The 15,914-nt window shown below is 40.6% G+C and overlaps 1 non-coding gene across 1 annotated transcript; it reads right to left on the reverse strand.

The window, feature by feature from the left end:
- Window positions 1-1,128: 1,128 nt before the first annotated feature.
- On the reverse strand, window positions 1,129-1,235 carry LOC118484579. The gene has a single exon (XR_004873687.1). It is a non-coding gene; the product is annotated as a small nucleolar RNA R71 (small nucleolar RNA).
- Between the last annotated feature and the right edge of the window lie 14,679 nt (window positions 1,236-15,914).

Consider the following 15,914-nt stretch of genomic DNA (forward strand, 5'->3'; position numbering starts at 1 on the left):
CTTTTTGATTTGATTAGACGTTGAGGATAAACCGGTACTAAAAGCTCTTGTGTCCTTGGACGACCTCGGTATCTTACCAACACTATACTACGTCCACGATGGGTGCACTTGCCCATATGTGTGTTTAGTGTTAGTAAATATCGTGTTTTATAAATTTAAAACTTGGCTAAAAAGTGTAAAAGGGCTTAAAATATACATTAAAAACCTATAACACACGACACGCATCAAGTTTTTGGCGCCGATGCCGGGGACACAAGGATTTTAAGAAAGTTAGGAATCAACGGCCTAATCGTTTTTTTCTAAATTTTCTGTTTTTTTAGGATTTTCTTAATTTTTCAGTTTCTGCAGAGCTCAGCACGGGCCGTGCCTGGTCGAACACGGGCCGTGCCCAGCATTGTCACTGGCAGTTTTTATTTTCCGAGTTACAGAGAGCTGAGCACGGGGCCGTGTCGGTGCAACACGGGGCCGTGTCCAACTCCCCAGTAACAGGGATGCGGAAAACAATCACTGTATCTCCGACCACGGGTCGTGTTCATCTGAGCACGGGGACGTGGTGAACCTTCTGACCAACGTTCTTTTCTGTTTTGATTGCAGGACTTGGAACTCAGGCGCCACATTTGCATTCTCCACATAGTGTATGAGCTCCAGTTCCAGCAGAGACATAAAAGAACCCCTAGACGAACCCGAACGCTTTCTACGAAAGAGACTCAAAGCTAAAAACCAAGAGAAGGTTCGGGGGACCCACTTCCAATGGCGGACCAACGTACCCTCATGGATTACCTACGACCCACCGTAGGTAATCTAGGCGCCGCTATCAATGCGCCGAATGTGAAAGCCAATAACTTCGAACTTCGGCCAAATTTGATATAGATGCTTCAAAACTCCGCAACCTTCCATGGGCTTGCGGACGAGGATCCCCATCTACATATTACTAATTTCTTAGAAATATGTGATACCTTTCGGATCAATGGAGCATCAAACGACGCCATCCGCCTTTGAATGTTTCCATTTTCACTAAAAGACCGAGCTAAGGCTTGGCTCAACGCCCTCCCAGTTGGCTCGGTAAACACCTGGGATGAACTAGCCCAAAAGTTTCTATATAATTATTTCCCTCCTGCTAAAACGGCTAAATTGATGACTGAAATTAATACATATTCACAAGAGGACGGGGAATTCTTATATGAAACTTGGGAAAGGTTCAAGGAGCTACTAAGAAAGTATCCTTATCACGGTCTTGCGGTGTGGCAACAAGTATCCACTTTCTACAATGGGTTGTTGCCACACACAAGACAAACACTTGACTCTAGCTCCGCAGGACTCTTAGGTAATCGTCACCCAAATGAAATCTATAATCAAATTGAGGAAATTGCTCAAACCAATTTTCAGTGGCACACTCCCCGAGGCAATAAATCTATTGCCCCGGGCTCTCATAAGGTTGACGAAAGCACTTCTTTACAAGCCCAAATCGAGGCCCTTTCTTCAAAGATCAAAAAGTTAGAAATGGCAAAAACGGTCTTGGTTATGGCTTGTGAGGGGTGTGGTGGGCCACATGAAAATTGGAGTTGTATGAAAGAAGTAGATGATCAAACAGAGTCGGTAAACTACATTGATAATAGACCTAGGCCGTCGGGTCCTCCAACGGGTACCTACAACCAAGGATGGCGTAACCACCCTAACCTTGGTTGGAGAGAACCTGGCAATAGTAGTAACCAACAAAATCTAAACCAACGAACAAACTTTCAACAATCAAGAAACGAGCCACAAAATTTTCCTCAATAACAAGGTGGACGAGAAAGGCTTGAAGATACTGTATCTCGCCTCATCTCAGAAACCGAAAAGAAAAACTCGGATCGATTTCAACAATTGGAATCGAATTTTAGAAATCAACAAGCTAGTATACAAAACATTGAAAAAAATTGAATCAAATAGCTCAGAATTTCTCCGAGAGACCACAAGGCGCGTTACCAAGTAATACCGAAACCAACCCGAAAGCACAAGTCCATCTCATAACATTGAGAAACCGTACCGTGGGTTCCGAAGAGGCTCCATCACCACCAACTGAAAGAAGCACAACTCCGCCCCAACAAGAGAAGGCTTCTCCACCAATTCAAGAGCCTACTAAGGCTCCTCCGGTTCCATACCCCGTCGGTTAATTCGTCAAAAGACCAATGAGCAGTTCGCAAAGTTTGAAAATTTATTAAAACAATTGCATGTTAATATTCCATTTATCGAAGTCCTGACTCAAATTCCTAAATATTCAAAATTTATGAGGGACTTCCTCACTGATAAAAGGAAAACTGAATCATTGCAATTTGTTAACTTAGGCGAAGAATGCTCCGCCTTACTACTCAACAAACTCCCGCAAAAGAAGATTGATCCTTGAAGCTTCACGATTCCTTGCTCAATTGGGGAATCCCCCATTCGCAATGCACTAGCCGATCTTGGGGCTAGCATAAACCTCATGCCCGCTTCAATGTTCAAACGACTCGGCCTACGAAAAACAAGCCCTACAAAGATGAGCATACAACTTGTCGACCGATCCGTCAAATATCCACAAGGCGTTGCTGAAAATCTATTGGTCAAAGTCGAACATTTCGTCTTCCCGGCTGACTTTGTCATACTAGACATGGAAGAAGACGCTGAAGTTCCTCTCATCCTAGGGAGACCATTTCTAGCCACAGCACAAGCAGTGGTAGACATGAATGACGGAACACTAACATTGAAGTTTGGGGACGAGGAACTGAAGTTTGGGGTTGGAAAAAGAGTAGAAGACGAAGACCCGGTCAACTACATGAAGGTCATCGACTCAAGCTTGGATGATGCTCTCCGACGGTGTAGCATGGGATGCAAAACATCCCACTTGGGTAACATATAACCAGGCTTTGGGTCTAGCCAAGGACCCTTAACGTGGCGCACCACGGAGGCATTCTGCGCAACTATCCTTAGTTTAGTTTATATTAATTTTTATGTTTTCTAGTTTAGTTTAATTTTCAGGAATAAAACACACTCGGGATGGTGAAGGATAACAAGGGAAACTTGCACCAGCACCCCATACACGAAAACAGGCCATCCGACAAATTGTTCTTCATTACAGCAAGTTCAGCACGGCCGTGCCCGCCCAACACGGCCCTGTGCTGCACAGTCTGAAGAAAATGCCCAGTTCAGTTAACTGGACACGGGGCATGCTCACTGAACACGCCCCCATGTCCAGGCTTCTGTTTCTTTTTTACAAATTATTGTTACTGGCGATCTGAACACGGGGCCGTGCCCGGACATCACGGGGCCATGTCCAGACGCCCAGTAACATAAAAAATTTGCTTTTTCACACCTTTTTACACATTTAATCAACCTAAAAACTTATTTTTGGGACACATTGAGGACAATGTGTAATTTAAGTTTGGGGGGGATGCTAAAACCTTGAATCTTGCAAGTCCTAAATACAAGCCTTACACAAAACTCTATTGGAACCGCTAATCACCCCAAATTTTTGTTAAAAGTTTTCATTTTTTTACTTGTCTAGGATTAAGTTGGGAAATTCAAGTTCTAAAAAGGTTATATTTTTACAAATTTACAACCGATAGCGTCGTGATAAAAAGAATCAACACAAGAAAATTATGAAACGGCATGACAACCTTAGTTAAAATTTGATTATATATACTTGATCACATAAAAAACCCATTCCCACAAAAGTGAGTTTTGAGCCTTTATTGAGCATACAAATACATATCTTTAAACTAACTGCTCATTTTTCGTTTTTCTTGTGTGAATAGCCGCTTGGTTCGTACGACTCTAGAACTTGCCACGACGATACATTCCCGGTCCTTACCAACTTAAACCCGAGTAAGTAAATGATGGAGGCATTAGGACTAACCCTTTTTATTTCTACACCATTATTTTTCTTTTTCTTTTACCACCTACCCAAAATCCCCCTAGTTAACCCCTTTGAGCCTAAATCTTTTCATTTCTTAACCCAAACCAAAAACCCTTTTTACCCACCAAAACCCTTTTTCATTTTAAACCCTTTATTTTAGTAACAAGCTCGGTTCTTCTTATGACTTTGAAAAAAATGATGATGATGAAGCCCAAGAAATAAACAAACAAGTTTATCAAAAACAACTTTGTTTGAAAAGAAATGCTTCATCAAAATAAAAAGTTTTAGAAAATAAAGAGTCTTATTGAAAACCGACGCTTTTTACGCCACCTTTTTTATTAACCACTAACCCAACCACCCACCTTTAGCCCAAGCCTAACCCTTCATCCCAAAAGTCCTCTTGATATTTACAAAGGTGTATAGTTAAAAAGGAGGAGGATTGATTGCTTGGCAAGCCTATGGTAGGAGTAAGTTCCATGCCGCTCTCGAGTGATTCACTAAAATACATCTTCGGCCGAGTGTTGAGTGATCCCCCGTGAGGTATGTGAACTTGTATATAAATGGAATTTTAAAAAGGCATGTTATGCCCTAATAAGTAATTTATCTTATGAAACGTTTTTAATAAATCATGACGAATAGGATTGTAAATAAACAAAAATAAAACTTAATAAAAAATCTTGGAAATCCCGACACTCTATGACAAGCCCAAAAACCTTCTCTTCTACCCATTCCATTTGGGAGTGTAAAGCCACATTATAAATAGTTTTGCTTGAGGACAAGCAAAGATTCAAGTGTGGGGGTATTTGATGTGCACAAAATGCAACATATAAATTACATCAATTGTGGCATAAAACTAACCCTTTTTTAATACTAATGTTGGAAAAACTGTGCTTTTGTTTTCCTTTTGTATTTTCAGGATTAAATGAGCTCAAATAAACAAAAGAAGCAAAAAGGCAGCTAAATCTAACATAAATACAAGAAAATGAACAAACGTGGCATGCCCGGCCTCCCCGACAGCATCTTCCCAAGCAAAACAAGAGAACAGAAGACTGAACACGCCCCGTGCTCAATGAGCACGAGGGCGTGCCCAAGTGTCAGCAGAAAAGACAAAGTTGTAGAAACTTCTATCGCCCACCACGGGGCCGTGCCCAGCGGACACGGGGCCGTGGTCAACTCTAAGATTCGCAGGATCTAGGGAAATCTTGATAGTACAGATACGCTTCTGCACACGGGGTCGTGCTCAGCGGACACGGGGGCGTGGTCAACTAATGCGGACAAACTGCAATTAATGAAGAAAGAGAGAAGGATGGACACGGGGCCGTGCCCAATGGACATGGGGCCGTGCCCGAGCTTCTGTTCAGCCTATAAATAGGAGTGCTTGGATCACTTGCAACTCATCCCTTGGCACATCACCTCTCTCACACTTCACCCACTACCCAACACCATCACAACACCATCATCCACCACCATCATCCATTCTCCATCATAAAGTGTGTGAGTCGTCTCAGGATCGAAGATTGATTGTAAGAGTTCTTGACAATCAAAGGCCATGTTTGCCTAAGTCTCTTACATCACTTGGTGAAGACAAGTGTTTAGTGTAATACTTTTTATTTTTAATCTTTTCGCACTTTTTATTTGGTTATGTATTAATGACTTTAATAACTAGTTTCTTATGTTGAAGGTGATTCTTCCTTATCGTTGGACCGTGGTGTCTTGGCATTATTTTACTGTCTATATAAAATAAAAGATTTTCACCATTCATATCTCCACGGTCTATATGGAGATATGTTGGCTACCTGGTCGGGGGTTAAGGGAACAGTTTGGTAAGAGTCTTGCCGTTGTTCAGTGTATAAATCATGCAAAGGACCTGGGTCAAATTTAGTAGGACCTCCTTCAATACCCACCGGTATTGGATGGCGGGGGTCCAAACTCTTTGATCCCCTCATAAGTTAAACTACTATCAAAACTTTAACCCGGCTACTTAGGACTGTATCCCTGCTGACTCAGACTACTTAGCCGAGGGTAACGTCACCTTCAAAAGAGGGGCCTACCACATTATGTATTAATAACTTAATTAATTATCTTTCAATAATCTGACCCTTTAGGATTGTATCCTTGCTGACTCAAACTACTGGGTTGAGGGTAACGTCACCTTCAAAATAGGGGCCTACTAGAATAACTAAGATAATCTCTTAAACAGTGCAAAAGTGCGAAAATAATCAAAGGTTACACTACACACGAGTCGGATCCAAGTGATTCATCTTGTGTATCTGTTTTTACTTTTATTTTATTTTTCAGCATTTTAGTTAGTTTTATTTTTCTAGTTTAAAAACCTTTTTTCTAACTTTTTGATTTGATTAGACGTTGAGGATAAACCAGTATTAAAAGCTCTTGTGTCCTTCGACGACTTTGGTATCTTACCAACACTATACTACGTCCACGATGGGTGCACTTGCCCATATGTGTGTTTGGTGTTAGTAAATATCGTGTTTTATATATTTAAAACTTGGCTAAAAAGTGTAAAATGGCTTAAAATATACATTAAAAACCTATAACACACGACACGCATCGAGTAGCAAAGCTATTGTGAGGGTATGGGGAAGGTGAGACGTAGACAAACCTTACCTCTATCCCTGGGATAAAGAGGCTGCTTCCAGAGAGACCCTCGGCTCAAATCATATGACCAGATATATAGAGCATTAGTATATATGTATGAATGTATGTATGTATGAATGCATATAGAAAACTACCACTAATAACAGGTGGTAAAAGAATACATGGTTAAACGTAGGCAGATATAACATCAAAGCAACCCATAAGCATATATACAAGAAACAATCGCATGTGACTTCTATCGAACGAGCAAACAAAACATAAGTCCCTATGCCACAACTAAAACGCCTTTATACCCTCCACTAACAGTCCTACACCAAGATAGATTTAAGGTCCGGTTATCATCAGTTACGGATTCAAGAAGAAAGCATTGAAGACGACTTTTCAAACTCGTTATGGATCGACATTACGAGTTCCTTGTTATGCCTTTTGGTTTAACAAATGCACCGTCAGTATTTAGGATCATATGAACCGGGTGTGCAAGCCGTATCTTGACAAATTTTTTATAGTATTTATTGATGATATATTAATATATTCACGATCAAAGGATGAGCAAGAACAACATCTGAGGACCATTCTGGAGCTACTAAAGAAGGAGAAACTTTACGCGAAGTTTTCTAAGTGCGAATTTTGGATTCGCGAGGTACAATTTCTCGGGCATGTAGTGAGTGAGAAAGGCATACATGTAGACCCATCAAAGGTTGAGGCGATTAAGAATTGGGAAGCAACGAAGACCCTAACCGAAGTACGACAATTTTTAGGTTTAGCGGGCTACTACCGAAGATTCTTTGAGAACTTTTCTAAAGTTGCTCAACCGCTAACCTCCCTTACACAGAAAGAAAAGAAGTTCGATTGGGGCGAAAAACAAGAAGAGGCATTTCAACTTCTCAAGGATAAACTGTGCGATGCACTGATATTATCACTCCCCGACGGTACCGATGACTTTGTGGTGTACTGTGATGCATCGCATCAACGATTAGGTGGCATACTTATGCAACAGGAAAAAGTAATCGCGTACGCGTCACGCCAACTGAAGGTTCACCAGAAGAGCTATAACACTCACGACCTAGAGATAGGCGCGGTGGTATTCGCTTTGAAGATATGGCGACATTATCTGTAAGGTACTCAGTGTACTATCTTTATGGATCACAAAAGTCTTCAACATATATTTAATCAGAAAGAAATAAATATGCGTCAACGACGTTGGGTTGAATTGTTGAACGATTATGATTGTGAAATCAAGTACCATCCGAGCAAGGCGAACATTGTAGCAGACGCCTTGAGCCGCAAGGAATGGGTTAAGACATTAAGGGTTTGGGCATTAGAAATGACGATTCAAACGAACCTCACCACACGAATTCATGACACGCAACAAGAAGCACTTAAGGAAGATCATATTCAAGCGAAATTACTCTGAGGCATGGAGAAACAATTGGTGCTAAAAGAAAATGGAACTTTATACCTTATGGGACGCATTTGGGTTCCACTTTTTGGCGGCCTACAGGACATTATTTTTGATGAAGCACAGAAGTCTAAGTACTCGATCCATCCGAGATTGGACAAAATGTACCAAAACTTCAAGGAATACTATTGGTGACCTAACCTTAAAAGAGACATCGCGACTTATGTCGGAAAATGTTTAACTTGCGCAAAGGTTAAGGCCAGGTATAAAAAACCCTCGGGCTCTGAGATTCCTGTTTGGAAATGGGAACAAATATCCATGGACTTCATTACCAAGTTATCCAGGACCTCAAGAGGTCATGACATTTGGGTAATAGTCGATAGACTAACAAAGTCCGCACATTTCTTACCGATTCATGAGAAGGATAGCACAGAGAAACTAGCCGAATTGTATCTCAGTGAAGTTGTGGTACGTCATGGAGTGCCTATTTCGATAATCTTAGACCGAGACGGTCGCTTCGTATCAAGAATTTGGAAGTCATTTCAACAGGCCTTTGGATCTCGTTTGGATCTAAGCACAGACTTTCATCCACAAACCGACTGTCATAGAGAACGGACCATCTAAACACTTGAAGATATGCTTAGTGCGTGTGTGATGGATCTAGGCGGCAATTGGGATACTCATCCAAACAATTAGTATACCTTCTTCTTCATCTCAATCTTTACACAACAATAATACCTAGCAAACCTGCAAATACAGATCTAAAGAACACCAAACAATTCAGCAGCAATCTTACATCATCTTCTCCATAAGCTGCCATACATCATCACACTTCTATCTGCCGCTAAATCAACATCACAATAACAACTTCTTCTTTGTAAGATCAACAACTCAATTTACAATCTACCTCTTCATTTCAGATTCAAAACTAAAACTTCGATTTAATTTTCAAAGGTTAATCAGATTTTGAACTCAGATTCAGATAACAGTTCGTAATCTCACCGAAATGTATAAGGCACGGGCGTGCTTGTCCATGCACGACCGTGCATGGTGAGGTGTCACGACAGGGCCAACAGCAGGTGTACTTTTGGTCTCTCGCTTTTGTCTTACTTAATTTGTCTTTTATGTAGGCATGGCGTGCACGACACTTTTTTTTCCTTGCCTACCCCACATATCTGATCTTTGCTAATATTTCAAAAGGCGGTTTTTTCGTCCGATTTTCATTGTTTTCTGCTTCTATTGATCTTGGACTTTTAAATCCTACAAAAACTGAAAAAAAAAAAAAACGATTTAGTTAGTGTTTCCTTCATAAGTTACCTCAAAAGTACTTATAAATGGCGGTAAACTCATATTATAAATATGTATAATTGATGGTACATTAGAAACCTCAATCGTTGGTTAAGTTTTAGTGCCCCATCCTTTTTTTTAATTGGATTTGAAATTTGGGCTTAAACGAAGAATTGAGCTTTTTACAAATTTGGTAAGTTAACATGTAGGTAAATATGAATTTTTTGGGCCTTTTATTATACATAATATATAACAGGTTTTAGAAACTTGTCAGACCCCTTGAATCTTTAGGCCTCGGGCCGTTGCCCGACTTGGCCAACCCAATAGCCAGCCCTGCCGAGTTTCGTACCCAAATACTTGTCCCAAATTTTTTAGGTTTGCTCATCCTCTTTGAATTCGTCTTCCATCCCTATAGCAAAGTATTTATTGATTAAATTTAACAATTTCAATAACGCCACAATTATATTTTGACGGAATTTTTTAAGTGCTTTGTACGATCATACATAAGATCAATGTACATACACTTTTGTGTCACAATCTAGGGGCCATTTATCTCTAACACTGTAACGAGTCCTAACGGTGCTCTGTTTTGTAGTCAGCTGTTCGGATGGCCAAGAGTTGAAGTCATATTCGGAGCCTTCCCGTTCAGGTTAGTGTTTCTTCGTTGAGAAAAGTACCAACAATCATCATTAGAAACAAGATCAGTATATAGTTCATATAGTCATTCACGTTTTTGAATAGACATGAGTTTAATCAATTAAAAAACATACAAAAGTTCATATTCTTGTTGAGAAAAGTACCAACAATCATAATTAGAGACAAAATCAGTATATAAACAACCCTAATTCTTAGAACTACAGGGTAATGATAAAAAAAATCAGTGGTGCAAATCAAAGTTTTGATTTACCTGATTCTGTCTTCATTCAGATTTGACGCCGGAGAGAAAGAAGGAGTCAATTGATGAATTCTTTATACTCATGTTCAATCAGTTATGTAGAAACTATATTGGAGAGATGGTGGGAAGGTGGGTTGAAGACTTGGGGGGGGGGGTTTAGGAGATATACGCGCCATATTCTCGATGAGGGTAAATAAAGAATTGTTCACTCAAGCGTGATGTTTATCTTTCTCTTTCTCTCCCAATCTTTCCGATTTGGAAGGAAAAACATGATGCCTAAAATCCCATCCTTCCCCCTTCTCTTCTTTCCTTTCCTTTCCATCCCTAAAAAAACTCTGGAACACCAAATTCATTCTTTTCTCTTCTTTTCCCTCCATAAATTAGACTTTGGAACAGAGTGTAAGAGAATCCTGTACTTCATGTTCGTACAAAACATGTAGAAGTAAATTTCCACTTTGTTTGTGAACAAGTGGCTCAAGGTCAACTACATGTCCAATTTATCCCTACAAGCGACCAAATTGTGGATGTTTTCCCAAAGTCCTTACCATGTCAATGGTTTCTATCCTTAAGGTCTTTTTTTTTTTAAATTAACTTTCATTCAACAAAAGGCGAAACATGTTGCTTCCAAGTCAGAAATAACACGCCCCCAACCACACAATTACATCAATTCAAACTTACACCATTTCTCCCAATAAACGTCGTAACCGTTACATCTATTTCTAAACCAAAGTAAACCCAAAACCTTCACTTCCGAAACAATATCAATCACCTTAGTGTTTTTATTGGAGAAGAGATTTTCATTGCGCGCCTTCCATATCCTCCAACAAGCAATTATCACCACTCCATAGAACGCCTTCTTCTTTACTTGCATCCCACTTATATTGTTCCCCAAGTCAATCAGATCTTTGAAAGTAAACGCATACATTTGAGGAACTTTACACCAACTAGATAATACACTCCAAACACCACACGAAACACTACACGCTGTAAACAAATGATCAACCGTCTCTTCCCCTTCCCCGCATAAACTACAATCTGTATCTTCCACCTGTATACTCCTCCTTCGCAAAACAAGTTTAGTTGGTAATCTATCGAGCTCTGCGCGCCACATAAAAATGTTGCATTTATTAGGAATCCATTTGCACCAAACATAAACGAACTGGCCTGCATTCTGATTACTATTTCTCACTTCGCTTCGCAACCATCTCTTCACTTCTCCCACCGAGAATGAGTGATCAGCACTGCGCAGCCCATTGTCACTAATCCGGCCGATTCTGCATAAAAACATTCTGCAGCATAACCTCACATTCTGACCGCTCCTGAACCTCCGCAGCAGACTCGGGGAGTTTATTCCACGACCATGAAACGATAGTGTCTTCTCCGGAGCCTCTACACCTATCAGCGACACAACACGTTTTCTCCTTCTCTAATATGAAAATATTAGGGAATCTATCTTTCAAAACATGATCATTTAACCACGGGTCATACCAAAACCGAATCTCCAAGCCATCACCCACAACGCCCCGTAGCACAGTCGATAACCCTTTACCATTAATCCTCACTTTGTTTCCAAAAGACACGATGTTTTTCCACACTCATGTGAATCTTTTATTACAAGACATCATATCCCACCTCCTTGGTGAACCGCGAATGGCTTCCACAGTTCTCCTCCATAATGCACCTTGTTCCGATTTATACCTCCATATCCACTTAATAATTAGAGCATTATTACACAAACTCAATTTAGATAAGCCCAATCCTCCTTCATTTCTCGGACATGCTATCATGTCCCATGACACCCAATGAGTTTTCCTAACCTCCGGTCTACCTCCCCACAAGAAACGCTTGATCAGAGATTCCAATTTATCCACCACCTCCACCGGAGCTTTAAACAATGAAAAATAATACGTGGGAAGACTTTCGAGCACCGATTTGATAAGAACAACTCTGCCTCCTATGGATAGAGATTCAGCTTTCCACTTCGATAATCGGTTCCGAAATATATCTATAACCGGCTCCCAATTATTAACTCTATTCATGTTCGCCCCAACCTTGATGCCCAAATATACAAAAGGCAAAGCGCCTGCTTTACAACCCAACAACCTATCTTTCACATTCACCATTTCATCCGTAACCCCAACCCCATATACCACCGATTTATGGAGATTTATCTTTAGGCCCGAACATAAGTAAAAAATACGAAGAATTCGCTTTAAATTATCAAAGTTAAAATCCGACCATTCTCCCATAATCATTGCATCGTCTGCGTATAATAGATGGGACAATACCGACCCTTGGTTAGGTAAACGAACACCATTGAAAGCTCCAACCGAACACGCCTTCTTTATCATCCCAGAAAGAGCTTCCATGACAACAAGAAACAAAAAAGGAGACGCAGGATCACCTTGTCTAATGCCTTTCTGACAATTGAACTCAAAATTTGGCGAGCCGTTAACAAGCACCGATGATCTCGTCGACTCCAAAACTCCTTTGACCCATTTACACCACAAAATCGGAAACCCCATTTGTTCTAACATAGATATCAAGAAATCCCAGTTCACGTTATCATATGCTTTTTCGAAATCTATCTTGAACAAAAAGATCTCCTTATCAACCCGTCTAGCCCAAGACTAAACCTCGTTAATCATAAGAGGTCTGTCCAAGATATATCTCCCACCTAAGAACGCCGATTGATTGTCAGAAACAACCTTACCCATAACGCGTCTCAATCTGTTCGCCAAAACCTTGGAAACCACCTTGCTAATAACACCAATGAGATTTATAGGACGCTAATCGGCTAATCCCATAGGATCCCCTGTCTTCGGCACCAAAAGTTATAAATGATGAACCAACTCCCATACCAAACTTCCCCTTCGACATGAAAGTGCTGCATCAACCGAAAAAAATCGTCCTCAGAAATGTTTAATGAAACGAAAGTTGAACCCGTCAGGACCTGGGGCTTTGTCGTCTCCACAATCGAACACAGCTTCTTTAATTTCTTTCACAGAAAACTGTTCCACCAACATAAGCGAATCACTTTCATTCAAAGAAGTGGAACCTGAGAACTTTTAGTATGGCCGATTCTTCATGTTTTCAATAAATTTGTTCCGAAAAAAACCGTATACTTCCTTCTTCACCTCAGTTGGCTTATGAACCCACTCACCATTAACCAATAGCCCCAGGTTGTTTCTCGCCCTAAACTTGCAGAAGAGTGTCAAACCAATGTTCATCATGTTTATTATAGTTAGGGTTGAATATTAGTCTTTATATTCGCTTATTTGTAACCTCTTTATTCATTTCAATAAAATCAAACCCTTCGGCTTAACTTAAAATAACTCTTATTTAAGATCCCTTGATATTATTAATTTCTATCAAAGTTTTTTCATTTACTACAATATCATTTTGATATATCAGTAAAGCCGATACATACCATACGATGAATAACAAATAATGGCTTGAACAAACCGGTTGAATATTTAATATGTTAATTCTTTATATTGGTTTATTTGTAACCTGTTTATTCATTCTCCTATATATTAATAAACGTATGAAATGAACAGTACTCCAAATGAACAGTACAAGGGTTATTTTTGTAAATTATACAAGCCCACCATATAAAACCCTCAGCCACCGTTGAAGGAGAGATGACGTCAGGTGGTTACCGACGCCCACACATGTCGCCCGACCACAGAAAAGGGAACTTCCGCCGACTGTGTTGGCGCGTCAACCGTGAAGCTCATGGTGACGATCGTTTATCTGATTACAAGGCGGTGGTGGTGCAATTGAGACCTCAGACAGTCGGCGGCTAGGGTTCGTGACTCGAAGGTGATGACGGAGACGATGTAGATTAAGTTTCAGGCGATCAATGGTGTCAAACAATGGTCGTTCTAAACAAATGGACGGTCAGCGTCGACGGTCAAAACAGGGAACACGTTCTGGTCACCTATGGTTTAGGGTTTTGAAAGTACCGACGATTAGGAAGGCGATATGTTTGGTAAGATTTAATCCTTCGATTCTGTTTTGCCTCTTCGCTTTAATTCTAGGGTTTTTTGCCTCCGGTTTTCTTTTTTCAGTACAAGACACGTCTTTCTTTTACACTACTGTTACTAACACAATTTTAATATGAATCATTGTTGTACCTGTGAAGTTTGCATAGTGTTGGTTGCTTCAAGTGTCATCTGTTAATATTAGTTGTCAAATGCATGACATTGTCTAATTTTGAGGGAAGCCGCTGGGTACTTCTTTTGTATTGAATACAGGGCTTTACTATGCAGAAAATGTGATGTTGCCATAGACACAATTGTCAACTCTGTATGTATGGATTCTTACTTATATTGATTACAAAGGATGTTTGATTTGCTATTAGTGATTTCTATCAGCATGGCGTAGTCAGTAGTGTGTTTGTGTTTCGTGTAGGTGTGTCAATGCATAAACGACACAAGCGATTACTATGAAAACTGTTATTTGGATTTTTTGTGTTGTCTTACTGTTCCCTTTGTTAATGATTGAATGTTGTGTTTGTTGCTTTGTGTAGGGTGCATATTAAATTTGTTGGTTTCTCTTCTACTTCTTGAGACATTCATAAAAGAGAGAAGAAAAAAGAAACAGTGACACTTCTCTCTCATCTTCATTTGGGTTCGAGTCCCAGAGCCCCTGATGTGACAAGGCGAAGCCTTGGTTAGGATAAATGTTGATTTGAATGATGAGAGTTCTATCTTTTCTACGGGGGAGTGGATGAGTTCTATAGATGCTCTAGAATGGGTATTCCTCACAATTGCTCCAACAGAACGGGATTGCCCTTCAGTCTTTTTTAAGACTTTACTTCGGTCCGCTTCGTTCGTTCCATGGATCTTGGACATTTTCGTTTGTATAGTCGTAGGGGTCCGGACCCCACAAAGGGGGAGGTTGAAGACTCAAGCTTGTGGGCTTGATAGAAGGAAAGGAGTTGGCTATGATAGATTGGGCATCTTCTCGCTTACGACTTGGTCTTGTATGGGACATTCCCTCATGATGGAATGGCTACCTTTTTTGTCTTGTCTACTCAAGGAAGAGCGGGATACTTAGCTGAAAGGGTGAACAAGGCCGAGCGCCTTCAAAACTTGCTCCAGACTACCTTCGTCGGGCAGCAGTCGAAGAAGGGATAGTGCGCAACTCCTGAATCAGCGCAGGGAAAAATCCGCAAGCAGGAGAACTGTACTAACCTGCCGCCGGTTACTTTATCAGGGCTCCGCAGGAGAAGAAAGAAGGTCCGGGTCCAATTTATAATGAAGCGAAGGTCCCCCTTACTCCCTATTCTCTCTTAAAGCTTTATAAAGCTCTAAAAAGGGTTGGTTAAGAACTATTGACTGTAAACGATAGCAGTTACAGTCACTCAATGGATATGCTCGCCTTTGGAATGAAGATGGATGAACAGGCACTTGAGCCTGGAACTGCCCTTTTGGGACCATTCACCCTTTTCCAAGCATAGGTAGAAGCCCTCTTTCCCATACACAACGACGGTTCCAAGCAAGATGAATAGTTTATAGTCGACTCAGTATCGGCGAAATCCCCCCATTGAATCTCTTTAGTACCTATTCTCTTGTAGTGCACCCTTCATCGAAAGAGTAGGCGGTTGAAAGACCCACCTCTGAATAAAGCCTTTAGGTTGGGAGATCTCAAAGGGGAACCTCGCTTAGCTTATCAGTCCCTGTATTATTCAACTCATCTGTCCACTTATCTTGTCCAAAGCAGAAGGAATTTTTCAATCCTTTGTTTCGAAGGTAATCCGCCAGTCTCTAGACTGGAAAAGATTCAATCCACTTGTTGGCCTGCTTCTATGTCCTGTAGCTTCTAAGGCATTAGCTTCA

Source organism: Helianthus annuus, chromosome 11 (assembly GCF_002127325.2).
Source record: "Helianthus annuus cultivar XRQ/B chromosome 11, HanXRQr2.0-SUNRISE, whole genome shotgun sequence".
Classification (NCBI taxonomy): domain Eukaryota; kingdom Viridiplantae; phylum Streptophyta; class Magnoliopsida; order Asterales; family Asteraceae; genus Helianthus; species Helianthus annuus.